The 10,900-nt window shown below is 34.4% G+C and overlaps 1 non-coding gene across 1 annotated transcript; it reads left to right on the top strand.

The window, feature by feature from the left end:
• Positions 1–2,221: 2,221 nt before the first annotated feature.
• LOC145557186 (small nucleolar RNA R71) lies at positions 2,222–2,327 on the top strand. Its single transcript, XR_014092237.1, has one exon. It is a non-coding gene; the product is annotated as a small nucleolar RNA R71 (small nucleolar RNA).
• Positions 2,328–10,900: the final 8,573 nt, after the last annotated feature.

Raw genomic sequence — 10,900 nt, 5'->3', positions numbered from 1 at the left:
AGTCAAATGGACTCTATAATCATATTTTGCTTGATCTGAAGCTTGAGTCAAGGAAGTTTGGATGGATGTTTTTGGATTTTTTATATCTTCAAACTTTTGTAAAGCTTGATTATGAGCATTATTAACCCCACCAATATGTTTCCTAATCTAACTGGCCTATTCCAACTTCTAAATCCATTAACAACAAGAGCATCCCCTCTGCAGCTTTAGAAGTTTCATTCTTAAACAAATAGCACACAAGGCAAAATGCAGCATCTTTTGACTCACTATACTCAAGCCAAGTATATTTCTTAAACCAAGAACGATTAAAGCGACGTAATGTACCTCCTCCGAAGTTTGATTGAAGAAATTTGTGAGTAAGTGGCTGACAAGGACCTCTCTGTATATATACTCTCCTCACTGCATCTTGGTCCATCGGATGATACTCCATAATTTTTCTCCTTTTAGCTGGATCGTGTGGCAATGAAGTAACATCAAGCTCACTTTGTCTCTCCCTTGATGCAAATGTTGTACTCCCATTGATAGTAGGTATTGATCCCGTTCCGGTTTCCTGAGTTTCTGGTGTGTTATTTGATGGGGATGAACACTCTTGCTCTGTTTGAGTTGTTGGAGGTTGAGTTGGTGATGAAGAACTTGCCTCACTTCTTTTGGATTTTTGAATAAACCAATCCAAAGTTCCTTTTTTTTCTTACGGGGGGGACTACTCATATCATCAACCATCTTTCACTGATAGAAAAATAGAATACTCTAAATAAGTAAATAGTCATAAACAAACTAATAAAAAAATCAGTCACATTTGCACAATTGGCAATTGCACAGTATTAGAATTTAGAATAAGACAATTATTCAATTTCATGTAAATTTAATCAATTACCTAAGTTAATCACTCACACACAGTCACTTTAATAGTCTAATTAGTACTCTAAAGTTGAAATCTACAATCTAAATCAATCAAATACACAAATTAATTCTACAAAGTACAAATTAATTCTTGAATTTTGATCAAACATTTCAAAGTAAAGGCAAGAAGTATATAAATTTGTACAATAAGGAAAAATTAATTAACCTTAATACCTTGTATTCTTGTATATTAATTCAAGTGTAGACAATTCTTCTTGGAGAAGTCGGAACTCGGAAGCGGTCAGCGGCGACGAACTTTTCCGGCAACGAACTCAGGTCGACAAAACTAGCAGTGACTCGGTGAATCAGTGAGGTTGGGTTAGGCAGCAGTTGGGCAGTAGTACTAAGCAGATCTGGGCATTTGAGCTATTGAGGCATTTGAGTTAGAGAGAGAAAGTTGGGTAAGGGTTGAAAAGGGTGAGTGACTGAACAAGAACTTTAAAAAAAAATTTTAAAAAATAAATATTGCTTTTTATGTACCCCTATCACGTGAAACATTTAGGAGAATTGGAGAAATAAGGAGCTTACTACTTAGCTTGTGAAACATTTAGAATGGGGGTTCAATTTTTTTGGGCCTTTTTTTTAACTATCTTGGGCTTTGTACCTGATTTTTTTTTTACAAAATGGGGCTGCAATTGCTCACCATAAGGGCTTAATAGGTCCGCCCTTGATTATAGTTACCTTGGAAACCTTGATTTCCTTGGTTCCTATAACCACCATTGTTGTAGTTATCAAAATTACCTTGTTGGTGAGAACTCTTATTCCCGAAATTCCTTGGACCATCAAATCTTTGTCCATTGTTATTATTAGAAACAAAATTTACTTGCTCACAATCATTGTTTTCAACATCATCACAATTCTCAAAAGCATTTGGACAATTTGAAGAATCATGGTCATAAGACCCACAAACATCACAAAAAACACAACCACTTGGCATATTACTCGAAGTAGAAAGAAAAGTAGAGTTAGAAAGTGTACCTCTCCCTTTTATGTGGGAGGGAAGACTTGGTGCAATCGAAGAGGCACTCTCTAGCTTGGCTTTAATCAATGTCATCTCCTTTCCCAAGTTTGAGATTTGGGAAGACAAGCTATTGATTGCATTAAGATGATCAACCGAATAAACCGTTGATCCACTCTTGCTTACGGACTCTCTCTCTCTCCCTCTTGCCAATCCATGTAGTGACGAACTACATCCTCAATTATATCTACAACCTCTTCTTCGGTCTTGTCCATAATCGGGCCTCCGGCTCCAGCATCAAGACACGACTTCCCTTGGGGGCTCAATCCTCCATAGAAAATTTGTATGATTTGATAGGTTAGAATTCCATGACGAGGACATTCACGTTGATACTCCTAGTATCTTTCCCAAGCCTCATACAAACTCTCAATAGGCTTTTGCTTGAAACTTTGGATTAGAGCTCTTGCCTCGGCGGTCTTCTTTTGAGGATAGAAGCGAGAAAGAAACTCCTTAGTAACCTCATCCCAAGTTCTCAAGTAATTAGGTTTCACTTCCTTGTCCAACCATTCCAAAGCCCTTCCGATTAGAGAAAACGGAAATATCTTGAGCCCTATGAACTCTTGAGAAACCCCATTGACCTTGATGGTATTACAATACTTCTCGAACTCTTTGAGATGGTTTAGTGGGCTTTCATGCTTAGCTCCACTAAATTGCCTTCGTTCAATCATTGTTATCATTGCCGGCCTTATCTCAAAGTCATTGGCAGGAGTTGTTGGTGGAGCTATGCCACTCTCAAACCTATATGAGCCGGGAGTTCCCAACTCCTTCAAAGCAACTCTTGGATTATCTCCCATGCTTACTTGATCCTCCTCTTCTCTTTCTTGGTGAATTTCCTCTCTTGGAGAGCTTGGACTCAAAGAACGATTAGCAACCCTTATCCTTGTTATTGTTCTCTTGATTTCCAAATCAAATGGCACTAAAGTCCTTCCTCTTATTCTACGCATACAAAAACTCAAAGCAAATATCAATAGCACGGCTACAAATGTAGCCTAAAGAGAAAAATCTTTTTGTATTTTTGAGATTAAGTGAAAAAGACTCAACAACAATAGCAAACAAATACTTCATTCCCCGGAAACGGCACCATTTTTTATCTAGGGCGGAGACTAGGTCGTTGAAAACTAATCTACCCTCGGTCAAAACAAAATTTGTAATCTCTCAGCACACCCTTATACCAAGCATAGAGTAAGTCGAGGGTCAAACTACTAGGAATGGGAGATGAATGCTAATTCTAAAGCTAAGCTATTTCTAAGCAATGAAGTGAGGTGTGTATATTCTAAACAATCAAACAATCAAAATGAAATCAAATTTATTAAGCACTAGGGTTAGGATCCGCATATACTCGGAATGGATATAGCTAATCGGGATTGGAGATGACTAAGTCAAGTGTTGCGAAGGAAAATTAATTAAGTAATCAAGAGAGTAAGGTAGGCTAATCTCCTAGAGTTCAAGCTAGCGTCAACTACGAGAGACTCTAACTAGGAACCTTGCAAACCTACTCAATCGACAAAAGCAAGCCACAAATCAATTTTCCGTATCAAAGCGAGCTTACAATGCATTCTAGTGTAACAATCAAAGTGAGCTACTCTTCAATTAATCACACACATGGACTTAATCAATCAACCAATTTAATCACAACATCAACTCCATCAATTTCCCCCAATTAGCATCAATCCATTACTCATATGCTTAACAATTCCCCTAGCAAGAGAACTACTCACAATCCATTGAAACCAAGATCGAAACTAAGTTAATCAACAATTTCATCATCATTATATCAGTAAAACTAATTCAATCACAAATTCAATTCAAACTTGAACAATCAACAAAACAATTGAAATGATAAGCTAAAGATTGCATTAAAGTAAAAGAAATCCTTACAAACTTGCTTCAATTCAATGGACAAAATGCTAGAATTACCAATCTTAAATCATCAATCAAGAACTTCTCTCTCTACAATCTAGAGTTTCTCCCTCTAAAATTCTAATTCTATTTCTTCTCTAATTTCTGAAAAATTCCTCTCCCTCTAAAAATAGAAAGAAAATCTATAAATAGTAAAACTAACTAAGAGAAATTAGTTAGATCGTCCCCAAATAAACCCGTACAGGCGCGGCCAACTATAAGTGAGAGCGCGGCCGCGCAAATCTGGTTACGGAACAGAGACCCAGACAGGCGCGCCTGCGCCACCAAGCCGCGCCATAGCCGTGCGCGCCCACGCTTGGGAACAGGGCAGCCCTCTTCACTATCATGCCAATGCTCCTCGTGCGTTCCACTTAATGCTCTTGATAAACACGGGACATTGCAGTTTCTAAACTCCATGTTTGTGGGTTCAACACGAGAAATCATGCCCCCACGGCTTGAATGCACAGCTTAAGGACTTTAGGAACTTGCCCTTCTCCATGCTTGAGCTTCAAATGGAGAACATTAGACATCCTAATCAATGCCAAACTTGAGAAGAGGCCTCGAGAAACTTGGATAACGACCTTAACTTGAAAAATAAAGGAAAACAAGCAAATAAAAGAGAAAATAACAAAATAAACCAAGAAATGCATTAAAAAAAAATAAAAAAAAAATAAAAATCCAACTAAGAAAATGCAAACTAAAAGAAATAAAGAGTAAAATTAAGGAAAAGCTAAGTAAAAGAGCTATAGAATAGCATGAAATTCACCCTAAAAAGAACCAAATGAGTGCCATAAATGACACTCATCAATAGTTTTTAATGATTAGATAGTAGTGGTATCACATGTAATTTAAGTCAAGAAATTGTAAGTTATATATGTGAACCTAGATATTATGTGAGCTAAGAAGATTCATATTCTCCAAAGTTTTTGGCAATTAAATTTTTAACTGATGGAGTAAAAATGCATAAAGGAACTCAGCCCATGCAGTTAAGATGGAAAGTAATCTATAAGTTGGTTAATGTTGTAGGATTCATATTTTAAGAAACGAATAGTTGGTACACAAAATTATAAGCAAGGAAGAGGCCCTAAGAAGAAAATACCTAGGGCTAAGCAAAACTACCCGAAAAACCGATCCGTAACCGTTCCAAAAATTAGGGTATCCGATCTGATAACCATAACAGTTCGGGTACCCGTTCTAATAATTTGTTATTAGGTATGGTTATTGGGTATCATTTTAAAATTAATGGTTACCTGATCCGTTCTGATAAGCATATTTTTTTGCTTTTTTTCCCTACTAAAATTTTTTTTTTTAATCTAAACTCTTACTTTACTTTATAATATCAATGATTAGTAATATTATTAATAATTTTGTCAAAGTCATATGATATTGTTGTTAATTAGTGGTAAATTATATCATAATAAATACATAATTAAGTTTAATTATCATTATATTAAGGATATCTTAGTGGGTACCCGATAACCGATCCGAAAATCTGGCTAGCCAAAGTCCGGGTACCCGAACTTATCGATTTGGGTTATGGATACCACTTTTAGGGATTTTGGTTATTAGGTACCCAAACCATTAGTACTGACGGTACAGGTACCTGTCCCATGTTCACCCCTAAAAATACCTCCATAAAAGTAAATCCTAATGAAACTGAAATTGAGAAAACTTGAGGAATTCTTCATGAACCCTGCAGTTAAATTAGTAATAGGAAAAGTAAGTTATTAATTGATGAATCCGAATTACATTATCATGGGATAACAAAAAACCCTATGACGTAGAAAATCCTAAGTCTTAGATCACCAAGTCCAAGTAGCTAGACAAAATTCTAGCATAATGAGAATGAAAATATAAGGCAATGAAAATTTAAAAGAAGATAAAGATCGAAGAGCTTCATTTCTAAGTGAGAAATAAATGGAGAACCAAATAATCATATTATTGAAAAAATAAAGGTAATTAGATATAAAATCAAAACTGTGAGTGAACCAGTATATGAAGATGAAGTGAATATGCAAGAGAAAGCTTATAATAAAAAATCTAGTATTAATCCTAATAGCAGCTATATACTAGTTGATATATGCAAGAATTATACACTACTAGAAAAATATTTATTTGGTGCTTTTTTTTTTTTTTTGCTACGTTTTGGACAAATCGGTGCAAAATAAAACGAGTTTTAAGTGTACATATATAAATCAAAAATAGTGATTTGTAAGGGTTTTTCATTAAATCCGTTGCAAATGAATAATATCCTCCCTACCCTAAACCCTCAATTCCTTACCCGCCTAATTCATTTCACTCTCCCTCCCTTTTCCAACTTCATCAGGTTCAAAAATACTCTCACCCGGCCCAACCATCATCGGCCAACGTTGAATCAGTCACTCTTCGAAATGTACTAGCCTTTTTCACCGTCGAATAAGTCACTCTTCAAAACCGTCATCTCCGTTTTCACCAACGCTCGCCCAAATTGATTTTTCCTCAAGTATAGTTCGGCTATGGCGTTTGTGATGAAGTTGCTATCTTCGGTTGATGTAATTAGTGTTTGTGGTTGATGAAGATGGACTACTGCCAAAAACTCCCTTTGGCTCTCTGTATCTCTCGTCTACTCAATTTTTGCTCACCAAATCTCTAATTTTTGCTCTAATTTGAGGTTAATTCTGTCGCTTGGCTACTACACCAAGGGAAACTACAAAAGCTAAGAAGAAAGCTTAAAAGAAACGAGATGCTTGTTATTGATTGATTTGCTGATGTCTTCCTTTGATCCTTGAACTTCTATTTACAGATGAAATGGAGCGGTTATGGCTGACTCCCATAACTGTTGTGCAATTACGTCTCTTGGCTCCAACACTTCTTCAAAAATTAAAAAACATCCACTTGCCTCCTAAACCGGCATTTGTTTATTGGGCCTCTAAGTGATATTAGCAATTCCTTTTATATCTCGACTAGTTCAGCCTAAAAACCTTTTGCTAATTCCGAGTCCCTTTTTACTCGGTCAAAGTCAAGACGGTCAAATAATAAAAAGTTAAAAATCCGATTTTTTGGTGTACCGGTTGCAATACCCTTGAAGCTTTTAGATGTAAGTTCCATCTTCAAGATTTTTCTTATACCATTCAACATTCTGATGGTGCATTTAAATAAAACCTACACTAGAATTGAAATTTATTATAATCCTTGTTGTGCTAGTGTTTTCATGATATGCTTCTTGCAAGGGCAATGTATTGTAATCCCCCGTATTTTTAAATATTTTATAAATGAAAATTTATTTTATTTATAATATTTATTTGTTATTTTTCATAATTTAATTTCAAAAGTTTCAAATTATTAATATTGGTCAAAAAATTATTTTAGCACAAACTATTTTATGAACTTATGTTCTACAATTCATGATCATACAAACAAAGCCTAGTCCATTTCATTTACCTAATTGGCCCAATAATTTTATGAGGCCCAATCTTCTTACTTACCCTACAACATTCTCTCCTATAAATACCCCATTAATCCCCAAAAATTTCCCACACAAAAAGGTTAGTCTTATTTTCTCTCTCCTTTGTTTTATTAATTTGTATAATTATAATTATTGATTTATGGATTTTGATTTTATTGTTTGAAAGTAATTTAATTAGTATCAAGTTGTATTTTGATGACTAAACTTTATAATTTCAGATTTTATAAGTATCATAATTTTCAGATTTTGTAAATTTTATAACCTAGGGTTTTTAATTATTGAAAATCATGATTTTAGGGTTTTTATGAACAATTGATTTAGAGCTTTTATAGTAATGATGTTTTGAAATTTTGGTGATTATAACTAATGATTAGTTTAACTTAATTCCATATTATTTTGAACATGTAAATTCGTGTTTTAATTTTTAGATTTTCGTTTGTTAATATTAATCCCGTTTTAATCTCGATCAGATTCTGAACTCATCCGATTTTGATTAAAAAGTAGTTTTTTCCATGTGGAAACAACGTTTTAAGAAAGACTAACTGCCTTTGGTAGTGAGCACCACCCTCTCGTGGCCAAATTCAGCCTCTAAATATGATTTTCGGGCAGTTTTTGATTTTAACGAAGTTTTTTTATACTTAAAATATTATCCTTGACTTTGATTAATAAAATTAATTATGTTTAAAGTTAATTAAGCATAAATATATGTTTTTATTGAAGTTTTAAGTGTTGGAAATAGTTTCTAAGTACTACTTTTAATGTTTTATAAAGAGGGTTTAATCACCCATTAAAAAGGGAGATTTTTAGGGTTTTTTATATAATTTTCAGATTTTTATTAGACTTTGAACTTGCTGTAATTTCATTTATAAGAGTGTATTTTAAGGTTTTTATGAAGAAAATTTAAAGAACTATATATAAGCCTTTAATTTTAACTAAAGGGAAGGTTTTAAAGTGTTGTTTGATTTGGATTTTGAAGGTTTTAAAGTAAGTTAGTATTGCTGTAAATTTGATTGATTGGGTATTGATTGAGATGTTATTATTTGGCTTAGGAGAGGAGTTTATTGAAGGTGATTTCTAGTTAGTAAAGTGGCATACCAATTCGTTTGCTCAAGGTACGTACAAGATACGAAACCTTGCTTGTAGGTGCATGTTTAAGGACGGATCGAGAACTTAGTATCATGTATAGGATTGACTGGGTTAAATTGTCTGGTTATACATTGTGAATTTCAAATGATGTGCACTAGTTTATAATGCAAGTATTATTTGTGCTTTATTTATGCAAGGTGCGCTTAAAGGCAAAGGTATATGATTGGTGTAAAGATCAAATTATTACTCGTTCATGATTATGTAAACAGGATGAGTAAAGGAGAAATTTAAGTCTTGTAAGACGAGGTTAAGGTTTTGGGGTGCCTTATGCACTCAAGGTGTTTATACACCGAGGTAGTAATGGAATAATTAATAAATGTTGTTTGTCACTAATAAATTAAGAATCTAAATTGAGAATTTGCCATGTTTGATTGAATTGCTTTTGGGATGTTTGTATTGATATGTATAAGAGTCATCACTAAGTCTAAACCTGTAAATCACGTAAAGTGCAAGATGGATGAGCAATAAAACTCTGGAATGGTGCACATCTAGAGTAATGACAATCAGGGGTTGGGGTACATGGGGTATTAGCCGTGTACTTTTATCGAGGTCGTCTGATCTACGAGTCTCTTATTTCAAACAAACTAGGAGTTAGGTGAGATCTCATACTAACTACGGTCACGGAGTCGCGCCCGTGGTCGTTGGATGTTTATTGATGTTTCCGAAAGGAGGCATGGGGTTTTTCTTTTATTGATGTTCCAAGTGGAGCATGAGTTGGACAACCTTGTCTATTGCGTAATCCAATGAATAAAAATAATGATTTACCTATTATTAATTAATGGAGTCTTAGTAATATAAATAGTTGAGTCGTGTGTTGAGTCTATAATTTAATGATGCATGATGATTGATTATTGGTAGCATGTTATGGATTTCTTAATTTATTTTGTAGCTTGTATGTACTCTGCTTTGCTGATTGCGTGCTTTGTGTGTCTTTCTTTGGTCATGGCCTTCGCCTTTCAATGACCCTGTGACGATCCAATTTTTACACTTGTAATATTGGAGAGCAGAATTACCACAGGTTCTTACACATGCAGCATTCATCAGGCTTGTGGGATCTTGAGTAGAGAGTTGGTTGTTTGCATTTTATTTCTTTTGCAAGTTTGAATTTATTTTAATTCGATTTTATTCGACACTATTTCTTTTGGGTTTGAATTTATTTGAACACTGAATTTAATCACTTACTACTTTTATTGGGTTTTGAATAAGGGCCTTAATGGTTCCAAGTTGTATGACTTAATTTGGTTTCATTCGTTGGTTTTGAAACTTATTTATAACTTATTTAGTTTTTCCGCTGCTATTTTCTGATAAAGCCTTAACGTTTGAACATGTGGCGGTAGCACGCCAGTAATTCTCTTGAATGTTGTTCAGGATCCTCACAGGTTTAAAGAGAGAATTATTGGGGTGTTACATGTATAATGTATTTATTATGTTTGGTAAAAATTGCATAAGCTTATAGGCCTGTTTATGACTTACATGTGGTTATGTTTGAAATTTGATAAATTAGTTGCAACGTTGTAACATATTACTTTTGCAAAATTATTGTGTTTGTAGTGGTTGGTCTTTAGAAATGGATCGAATGAAGTTGGATGTATGTCTGCAAAACGAGGCATTTACTTCTTTTTTTTTTTTTTGGTCAAATCTCAGCTAAATTTGGATCCTTAATGACCCCAAAACCTTTAACAGAATGATTTTTCACACGCAAATCGATAAAAAAATATATTATTATCTGGAGAGTGGGCCCCAGTAACGGAATTTGTTAATGGCGGGATAACAACAAGGTTACCATATAAAAATTAAATGTATTATGGGGTTATAGTGTGGATTTCTTAAAAAGAAGGGGGCATATCATAGAAAACGGAAGGTTTTTTTTTTTTTTTGAACAATAGCAAAGGCAAACACAACAAAAAAAAAAAAAAAAAAAAAAAAAAAAAAAAAATATATATATAACTAATCTACCAAGAAATTAGAAAGAGTCATATGACATTGTCTAGCAATGTCGTGTGCCTTGTGAACTTGATCTCTATGGGCCTTAATTATTGTGCACTTGTCGAAAGTAGCTCCTATCTCCTTTATCGTCCACGCAATCGAGACTTCTTTCCCATTTTCATCTTGGAGATTATTCAAGAGCATTATCGAGACAATTAGAATGAGAACCCCTTGCTTTTCCTTTGCCTTGGCCCATAGAAGAGCTTCGATGTACGCCCATGCTTCACAATGGAGAGCTGAAGAAGCAGCTCCATACTTGCCACCCCCCCCCCCCCCCCAACAAAAGAATTTAAATGCTCCCTACCAACATTCGCCCACCCAATACCAGCCCTCGTGGTATTTTTGTCCCAGGCCCCATCTACTTGTATAGTGAATTCATCGAACCCTTCCTTTTGTTTGCCTAGTTGAACATAGTGAAAACGGAAAGTTAGAGGGTTATGATATATATATATATATATATATATATATATATATATATATATATATATATATATATATATATATAT

This window comes from Chenopodium album, chromosome 8, assembly GCF_948465745.1.
Source record: "Chenopodium album chromosome 8, dcCheAlbu1.1, whole genome shotgun sequence".
Lineage (NCBI taxonomy): Eukaryota > Viridiplantae > Streptophyta > Magnoliopsida > Caryophyllales > Amaranthaceae > Chenopodium > Chenopodium album.
The sequence above is the reverse complement of the archived record's forward strand: the minus strand, read 5'-3'. Positions and strand labels throughout refer to the sequence as shown.